Source organism: Echinops telfairi, unplaced genomic scaffold, assembly GCF_000313985.2.
Source record: "Echinops telfairi isolate 266 unplaced genomic scaffold, ASM31398v2 ScPeMD7_5927;HRSCAF=6808, whole genome shotgun sequence".
Lineage (NCBI taxonomy): Eukaryota > Metazoa > Chordata > Mammalia > Afrosoricida > Tenrecidae > Echinops > Echinops telfairi.
In genome coordinates, this window is record NW_022109827.1 from 2617779 (window position 1) to 2628417 (window position 10639).

The window sequence follows — 10639 nt, forward strand, 5'->3', positions numbered from 1 at the left end:
ATCATTGCTGATGTCAGGTGGAACTTGGCTAAAGCATAGAATACCAGAAAGATGTTACTTGTGTTTCATCAGCTATGCAAAGGCATTAGACTAAGTACAGCATAAAAAACTACAGAAAATCTTGAGAAGAATGGAGATTTCAGAACACTTAATTTTGCACATGAGGAACTTAGACGTGGATAAAGAAGCAGTTGTGCAATGTGTATAATGCATAGGTGATTAAAGATGTTAGATTATAATTGGAAAAAGGTGACATCAAAATTGCAGGAAGGCTTATAACCTGAGATATGCAACTTTGCTTAGTGAAATCGAGGAGGACTTGAAGTACTTTATGATGAAGATCAAGGATTGAAGACTTCAGTAAGGAATACAACTCAATGTAACGAAGACCAAAATCTTCAAACCTGGAACAATAGGTATCATCATGAAAGATGGAGAAAAGATTGAAGTTGCCAACATTCTGTCTTGCTGAGATCAATAATAAATGTATATGGAAGCAGGCGCCAAGTGTTAAAAGGATGGGTTGCATTGAGAAAATCTACTGTACAAGACTTCTTAAGAGTGTTGATAAGAAGGGAGGTTACTAGGAGGATGAAAGTGTGCTGGATGCAAGCCATGGATTTCAATCATCTCATCTGTATGTAAAAGTTTGACATTTAATAAGGAAGACCCAAGCAGAATCAATGTGTGTGAATTGTGATGCTGGAGAAGAATATTGAAAGTACTGTGGACTGCTAGAAGACAAACAAATCTGTCTTGGAAAAAGTACAGCTAGAATGCTCCTTAGAGGCATGAATGGGGAGACTTCTCATCTTCTCATTCATAGTTTTGGATATGTTTTCAGAAGACACCTGTCCCTGTGAAGGATGTTATGCTTGGTAGAACAGAGAGGCAGCAAAAAAAAAAGAAAGGAAGACCCTCAAAGAGATGGAGTAGCACAGTGCATGCAACAATGGTCTCAAGCATAGGAACAATCGTGAGGATGGTGCAGGACTGGGAAGTGTTTCTCTTGTGCATAGGGTCACTATGGTTAGGAACTGACTGGATTGCACCTAGAAACAACAGCTAATATAAATGTCTAGTTGAAAATGTAATGAACAAGTAATCTGCATTCAGAAAAAATACTAATCTTAAATATAATATATTTGCTTACAATTCTTAAATGGATCTTCAAAACATTATATACCTGTGTTAGACAGGGTTCTCTAGAGAAGCAAAACCAGGACACTTATGATTTTATATAGATAGATAGATGGATACAACTAAAGAAATAAACAGCTAATCAGATGACAGAGCAGTACAAATGGCTTAGTTCAACTCTCTTCCATGAGACAGTTAATACACTGGCAGTCCTTCAACTCACAAGGGCTGCTGAGTGTAAGTCAAGGAAGCAGACAGCTGGGTCTTCTCTGGAGGAAAAAAGGCAGTCCAGCCACAGGCAGCAAATAGCAGGGCAGGTCACCCACAGTCAGCCAGATGAAAGAGTCAGACCGTCCCCAGCTCAAATGGTGTATATACCAGCAGTATGGTGAAGCAGGTCTTGAAGAAACCTGAAACTATAGCACCACAGCCCTGAGGTTGGGTGTCCTACAGGTAGTGTAACTCGCCAAGTTGAGTCAGAGAACTAGCTAAGGTAGCCATACACTGGTCTGATCATCAGAGAGCAAAAGACAGAATGGAAAGCTTGCCGAGCCATTTATCTCTTTGCCTATTAATTAAACTATAACCTTATTAACCCCACATGTGTTTACTGGCCAGGCTGGCACAATCCACACCTTGCCAACTTGGCACTGGTACACAACTCTTTAGCCATATATATAATTTCCAGACATTAATGAAATCACACTTATACTTAACATCTATCATACATATAAATGAAAACACAATAAACCTACCTATCACAATACTCTTAATATTGCAAAGCTTCCTAACTCTAGTATTTAGAAATGTGATCACCAAAGATTAAAAAAAGAACTCTCATGATGATTAGCTAAAAAAGTTATTATTTTTAACCCAGATTGATAGACATAGCTGAACTAAGAGTTTTAAAATCAAGTCAAGGTTAAGCTATCTGATATCTGTGTAAATCAAGATTTTTGAATAAGATATTTTAGAGTGTTTGGCAATATTTAAAGTAATCATTTTTTGAGAGCTTATATTCTGAATTATTCTGTTTTAGTAATCTGTAAACATTTAATGTTCATTGGTCTTGACTGATACTATTTCATCCATTCAGAGAAGATGTGTGAGCAGCAGGACTTTGACAAAAATGCAATAGAACAATACATTAGAATATGTAGAATACATCTTTTATGGTGTATTTAGAGAATGTATGTAATATTTTAATGCTAATACAATTATTATTTATTTTTTCATTTTTATACTGTGGTATATTGAAGGATTACATTGAAATCATTAATAATTTGGAGTCAAAGATGTGTTAACCTAGTCTTTGCAATGAAGTATGAAAATAAAAATAATGACAAAGCTTCTCTTTTTCTAGGGAGGAATATTTCATATAAAGGTCATATCATGTCTAAACCACAGCATTTGGGCTAGGAAATCTTTTAAGATTATCCTCTACATCAGTAATGATATCTCCACAATTACTTTAAAAATAACACTGAACATTGGAGTTGCATTAAAGACTGTAGTGGATTCAAATGAAGAAACATATAAGCTGAGTGCCAGTTAATAGCTTTATAATGCAAGGAGAGATTAGTCAAAATGTCAGTATCTAAAATATTTGTTTCAAACAAATATAGTATTTAATAGTTTCAAAATGTTATAATACTTTCATAGATATTTATCATTTGAAAACACATTTCATGGAAAGCCTCTTTCCTCTCCACCCTTAGTAAATATGGTAGTGTTTGGAGATAAAAAATAGGAAATATACCTATCACAGGGACATATAACACTGTGGTGAAACCTAGCACTTTCTTGGTGTCCCCAAGTCTATACCAAAAGCAACTCATATTGCAGTGAGAGTTTACATATTCCAGGACAAAGTCGCTGTGATACACCAAATAATTCTCAGCTAGAAAACTTATAAGATCCTGTCTGAAATATTTTTTTTCATTATTTCCAAGATTGATTATTAATTGTTCTTCTTAAGTGTGCAGAAAGGTTTGCTGATTCCTACTAAAGATCACAGCACTAACGTCAGCAGCTTTGACTAGCAAGTGATGCAGCAGGTTACAAAGCCAGTTTTAAAAAAGAGAATCAAATACCTCTGGTTTACAGCAGAAGCGCATGGGTCATCGGTAGGACTCAAGGAAGAAATGTTTTCTTCTGACCAACACATTCTGAAAGACGGTGTGTACATTGGCAACTGTTACTTGAATATGAGTTTACATTCAAGGGGCTACCAGCGACACCACCTCAATTATGGTTGATCCCTGAAGGCATCAATTTTGTAGTGTTAGCAGAAAAATCTTAGCAGGAAAAAAAATAGTATCTTCTATTAAATTTGAACTTTATATAAATCCAGTTACAGATCAATTAAATAAGATTATTGTACATATCATTATGTATTGAAATTTAAAAGGAACATTGATTTATTTTCTGTTTTATTTAATATTTAACATTACTCAAACTCTTTGAATATATACCCCTTCCAGGGATTTTGGTGGTTAGAAATCTACACCTGTGCTATGTGACTATTAAGTATGTGAACGTGATGGTGTGATTGCTAAAATAATTTAGTAATACGAGTTACCAAGCAAGAGGCAACTGATATTTTGTATATCAAATTGAAAGGATATCAAGATTTACCTTAAGAATTAAAGGCCAATGGCTAAGAGTTAAGAACCAGTTTTGTGGCTTTGCTCCCCTTGCTGCTCTCTTACACTCCCTTCACTTTATACCCTGGTATGTGTGTGGGGAAGGTGGGGTGCGGGGGTGGGGTGGCAAGTTCAGACTGGCACAATTCCCACACTGCACTGTGTCTGCAGTGCTGCCCCCCAGAACACTGTAGGTCAGTAAGGGGACTTTGTGGTGAGCCAGCTGCTGTGGTCCTCTCTGTGCATTAGCTGCTCCTATTGTTCTCAAAGCTTGGTGGGCCAGGATGCTGTCCACTGCTTGCCCCTTCTCTCTCTCTCTCTCTCTCTCTCTCTCTCTTTCTCTCTCTCTCTCTCTCTTTCCCTCTTAGCTTGCGCCCATGTGGTCTGGGCAGAACTGCCACTCTCCCAGGCTCTATCTTTAGTGCTGTCCTCTGTAGTGAGTTCTTCTGGGGAGTGGGGATCAACTTAGCTGGGATAAGGCCAGTCCCTGCAGACCTCTCTGTTTGTTCACTGCTTTATGTTGGGATGTTACCCTCAAGGCTTGGTGTACCAGGTTGAGGTCTGGTCCCTCAAGGAATTCTGAAAATAGACTTCAGACTTGGGGGCAGGGCTTGGCACTGCATCAGACCTAATCAGAAAACATTTGTAAGGGTCTGCAAACATACCTGGGGCTATTCATATCTCTCTATAAAGTAAGCAGGATAAGGAATCCTGAGGAGAAAACAGCAGACTGCCAGGGGGGACAGGGGAGAGGAGGAGGTGGGGAGCCAAGAAACCTAGGGACAAGGAAACAACAAGAGATCTAATATCAATGGTGTGGAGGGCATAGAATGCCTGGTGGGGCTGGATCAAGTGCAGTGTAGCTGAGAGGTATTACTAAGAGCCAAATGAAAGTTGAACATGATAGTGGGACACGAGGAAAGTAAAAGAAATAGAGGAAAGAACTAGGAGGCAAAAGACATTTATAGAGGTATAAACATAGGCATGTGCATATGTAAATATATTAATAGATAAAGACAGGGATATAGGTCTGTGCACACATATTTATAGGTTAAGTATTAAGGTAGCAGATGGACATTGGGTCTCTACTCAAGTCCTCACTCACCACAAGAACACTTTGTTCTAATAACCTGACATTCTATGATGCTCACCTGCCTGACATGATCACTGAAGACAAAATGGGTGCATAAGCTAATGTGGTGAAGAAAGCTGATGGTGCCCAGGTATTACAAGATATAGTGTCTGGGGTCTTAAAATTTTGAAGTTAAACAAGTGTCCATCTAGCAGGGAAGCAACGAAGCCCCCATGGAAGAAACATACCAGCCTGTGTGATCATGAGGGGTCCATGGGATCAGGCATCAGGCATCAGGCATTAGAAGATCCAAAACAAACAGCCATTTCGATGCAAAGGTGGGTGGTGACGGAATGGAGACCCGAGGCCCATCTGTAGATAATTGGACATTCCCTTACCAAAAGGTCACAAGGAAGGGATGAGCCCGCCAAGGTGCCATACAGCATAGAGGAAGCCCATAACTTTCTTCTAGCTCTTTAATGCCTCCTCTCTCCCACTATCATGACCCCAGTTCTATATTACAAATTGGCTAGACCAAAGCATGTACACTAGTACAGATAAGAGCTCTTAGCACTCAGAATCCAGGACAGATAAACTCCTCATGGGTCAGGAAGTGAAATAAAGGATGAAGAAATGTTTGGACATTTTAGAGGCATTGAAATTAGTAAATGCATCGATGCAGAGAAAAAAACCAAGGATGTATATTGGCCCTTAGAGAGTTATGAGTAGAGAGTTTTCAGAGGAAGAATGCTAATTCTAACTTATTTAAAAACAGTAAACAGTCCAAAACATTTTTTAATGAATGCAATGTGATTGTGTTCATTTTAAAAGAAATCACATCATTTAATCTGAAAAAGTAAACATTTTGCTGTATGAAAAGGCCAGCAAAATGGCTATTTAAAGGCCTCTTCCCTTAGCTATTAATGTTACTCAGTGATTTCCTCTAATTAGCTAGTGGACATAAGCTACCAGACTAGTTGCCATTGTCCTTGTATGGCTAGCGCATTAGTACCTTCCCGCCACACCCTTCTATTTACTGTAAATTTTACTTGATTCAGTGAGCGTTCTACCATGATTATAAACACTGACAATGGACAATATATTGCTACTTTACAAATGAACATCATTGCTGATCGATCAAAGTTGTAAATATTAAACCAAGTACTACAAAGATCATCAGTGATGCCAGGGGCTCAACTGGAAAGCAGATGTTTGGAGAATGATGATGGCAACACATATACAAATGTGCTTGACACAATGTATGTATGGATGGATGGATTGTTATAAGAGTTGTAGGTGTCGCCAATAAAATGATTTTTTCTAAAAGATCCTCAGTGAAAAAATAGACCCTAATACATTTCATAAAAATATTATCAATCGTTTAGGAAACCACACAAATAGCAGAAGAAAAACTTGTTGGCAGCAACCTTCTAAAAATTGGACAATAATGAGCATCAAAAGATTTCACTAAAAATGTAAGATAAAGCCCACAAATTTGTAGGGGGAAAAATTGGTGATGACATATTGAACAAGGGACTAACCTGTCAAATGTATAGAAAAATTTAATACCCTAACAATAAAATGATAAATAGTTCAATAAAAAATTTGCATGAGGAGATACTTCATCAAAAAAGACATTCAGGTGGCCAACAAATATATGAACAAAGACTTTCAGGATTAGAGCAATGCAAACCAAAAGAACAATGAAATATCATCTCACCCAGATTTAGCAGAAAAGTAAAAAATAAAACAATAAAAGAAACAGTACACCAGGACTAGAAGGACAAGATATTTCATACATTTCTTGTAGGACTGCAAAAGGATTTTACCACTGTGAAAAACAGTGTGGTGCATGCATAAAAAGTTGGAAACAGAAGTCATATAACTAAGTAATCCCTCTACTTAGTATATATTCTAGAAAAATAGTAGAAAACTAAAGGTGGTGACACAGATTGGGCTGAGAATGTCAAGGTCAGCTGCTCAAAAGCATCAGCCACTCCATGGGAAAAAGGAAGGCCTGTCTTCTCCTGTAAAGAATTGCAATCTTAGAAACTCACCGTGGCAATTCAACCCTGTCCTATTGGGCCCCCAGGAATTGGAATCAACTCAATGGTAGTGAGATGTTCATTACATTACTGTTTATAATAGCAATACGATGGAAAGAATCTAGTTACCCATCAATGGAAGAAAGGATAAATGATCTATGGTACATACACACAATGGATTACTAGTAATGCTCAATGCTAAGGAATAACTATGAATCTACAAAAACACCTCACAAATGGAATAAACCTGGAGGATGTCATGCTGAGTGAAATTAGTTAACCACAAAAGGACCAATCTTGTACGATATCACTATTATAAAAATCAAGAAGTTTTTCATTCTAAAACCATGTTCAGTCAAGCAATACTAGACCAATGATAGCATAGAATATTTTATTGAAATATGGATCCAAAGTCCTATTGTAGAAGTTTCATGAGAGATTGAAATAAGGTTTGGAAATGGAGTAAAGAAATCTTGTCTGGCGATTTTGGACATAAAAAGAAATGGAGTAGAAAGTAGCTAAATGGTAACAAGGAATTGAGATGGTTAGTTTTTAATTGGAAAAATAACGGCTTTGAACATTGTGAAAAAATAAGAGTAGAGAAATTTTGAGATTCAATGAGACCGTCATGTGAGTCAAAACACTGAGTAAATTACAGGAGAAGGCGCTGTATACAAATTGAATTCATTGATAAAGATGAGACATGCTAAAACATTTGTTGCTTTAAAAATAATAACTTCTCTAGACAATATATTTAGAATGATTCACAACATAATTTAGATGTTGAACTTCATTTTTTACCTTACATTATTTATACAAATGATTTATTTGAATTAATTTTCATTTTTTATATATTAATATATATTCATAAAGCTATATGTATGCAAATAAGTAAGTTTTAGTAGTATAAGTATTTTAGTACTTACATAAGTGAGAAACAGTCCCTTAATCCACCCAACAGCCCTGACAGTACCCCTTCAGATTTCTTTTTGTTCCCCAAACTCAAAGAACATTAAAATAACGTTATTTCAGTCCTCTGAGAACACCAAACTGTCATTATGACATGATATAAATGTAAGGTAATTCTTTAGGCAATGGTTAGAGACATGCCTTCTGAACTACATAGACCTATATGGAGGCTATTTTAAGAAACAACAGCTTAATGTTTTTTACTTTAAAAAATAAATGTTTCTATGTATGATTATGTGACGATACACTTTGACATATGTTTAACTTATATGCAGATACTATGTTCCCTATAATAATGATTTATTCATTTCTTCCCATAAGGTTTGCATTCACTTTGGAAAATTAGTATGTAAAATGTATTTGCCTTGTTTTCTTACATTTCTGGATATAATTATGGCATGAATGGAAATCTGTCTTTTTAATTTATCATGTAATGCTTCATTGCTAGTGTTTCCAATTTGTTCATCATTGATATCCACACCTTGATTTATTAAAAAGAATTTTACTCATGGAGCTAAAAGACATAATTATAAGCGAGATTAATTAGGCATTGTATATTCCAAAAGGTCTCTTTTATAACTGTAATTAATCATTTCTTTAGAAAATTAGAATTATCTTTTTAAAATAAAGGATTTGAAAAATGTTTGTATGAAAACTGTGTTCTACAGATTTATTTTATAACTCCTAAACAAAAAGTAGAAATATTGAGAATATTTTTTTCACACAGACAGATGCTACATTTACTTAAAAGATATAAAGTTAAGCATTAACTTTATTGCAAAGCATATTTATTTATGTCAGAGCTTTTTTATATCAATAGCTTAGATAGTAAAAGTTATCAAGGTCAAATTAGAAATATAAACAAAAGGCAGTGAAATAATAAGAAAAGAAAAGAGATAAGTGGATGTGCTTAAAAATTTCTACCTATTCCGTAATATTACAGTATTTTGGGTTTGTAATGATTATTTTGTATGTTAAAAATTAAAGTAAAATCATCAATATTTTAAGCCAGGTAGTTTTATATCAGTGTTAAAATTGAGTAGTAAATGATTTTTTCCTTCTCAAAACACAGATTAAACGCTTATATTTTGAATTTACATATAATACATAACTTTGACTTTTGTTATTTTTATCTAAGTTGCCTTGACTGACCATCCTGTATGAAAAGATGTTTGAAAGCTGAAAGCCACTAATTTAAAAATGTGTTCCAAGGGATTGAAGTGTGAAACTGGATATCAAAATCTGAGAGTAGGGAAGGAAGCTAAAGATTTAAAATGATCCTTTCTCAGAGAAAAAAAATGAAACAAATTTCCTCAAATGTGTTGATTATTTTGATATCTATGGCTTTAAAATTAATATCCTGAGCATAATTTTTACTAGGCTGGAAAAAAATTAGAATCAGAGTCTACTAAGAAGTAGTTGTTGCATGAAACATTCCAGGTTTGTTTGGGTCCCTAGAGTTAAAGGTGAATTTTACATGGAGTAACTTAGAAATATAAAAGACCAGCATTGAACTACTCAAATTCTTACTGAATTAAGTTTATAAGAGAAAATTGCTATAAACTACCATTGAGTTGGTTTCAGCTCATAATGATCCTATGTAATACAGAATGATCACTGCCCCAAACTATTGTTATCCGTGAGCCTATGTTTGCAATCATTGTGTCAATAAGATCTCCTGAGGGTGTTTTCCTTTTTCTTGACCCCCTATTTTTCCCTCCTGAGAATAGATCCAAAGTATGTGACCCAGATGAAGTCTCACTATTCTGATTTAAGGACTATCCTGGCTGTACTTATTCCAAGAGATTTATTCCTTCTTCTGGCACTCAATGATATATTCAATAAGCTTTTCCAAAACCGTAATTCAAATATGGCAACTGTTTTACCTTTCATGGTCATTGTTCATCTTTCACATGCATATGAGGTTATTGAAAATATCATGGCATATGTAATAGTTAAGTATTTTTATCAACCTAGTTAGTGCAACCTTCTCAATGGTTTGACATTCAAGGACATGTTGTGACATAGCCTAATGTAAGCAACTCCATAATGGGATCCACAGTGATTGGCCAATCAGTTGTATGTAGTTTAGGGTGGAATGCAACACCATTACTTAAGTCACATGCCTGATGCTATTAAAGGAAGTTTGTTCAAGGGTGCAGCCTACTTCCGATGTAAACAGACACTGTTTAAGATCTTGCTTGACTTTTATTGGACCTTAATCCTTTATCTGGCTTATTGATTTCTCATTCTTTTGGGTTGAGACAATGACAGGGCATATTGCATGTCTACCTCACAAGCAATCAGTGACCTGCCAGCCTATAAGCTATCGAGCTTGTGGACTTTTTATGAATCCTTCTCTGTAGTCGCCAGCCTGTGGGTTTCCTGCCCATCTTGGATTCATCATCCTCTGAAGCTACTCAACCAACTTCACAACTGACCCACAGATGTGGAACCTGCTTGGACTCAAACTGGACTTGCCCATTTCTAAAATGATGTAATTCATTTTCTTGATATGAATGCCTCACTTTACATAGATATAGTTATAGATACAGAAATAGATATAAATATAAAGTCACTAGGCAAATCTACTGCACAAGAACTCTTTAGAGTGTTGAGAAGCAAGGATATCCCTTTGAAGGCTAGGGTCTACCTGACTCTAGCCATGGCATTTCCACTTGCTTCCTATACATGTGAATGTTGGATAATGATCAACGAACACTGAAGGGGAAAAATGAGGAGCTGATGCCTGGGACTTAAGTGGAGAG

The 10639-nt window shown here is 35.8% G+C and overlaps 1 pseudogene; it reads right to left on the bottom strand.

Annotated features, from left to right (window-relative positions):
* The window catches only part of LOC101646435, a 15194-nt pseudogene extending 5424 nt beyond the window's left edge, over window positions 1-9770 (bottom strand).
* Window positions 9771-10639: the final 869 nt, after the last annotated feature.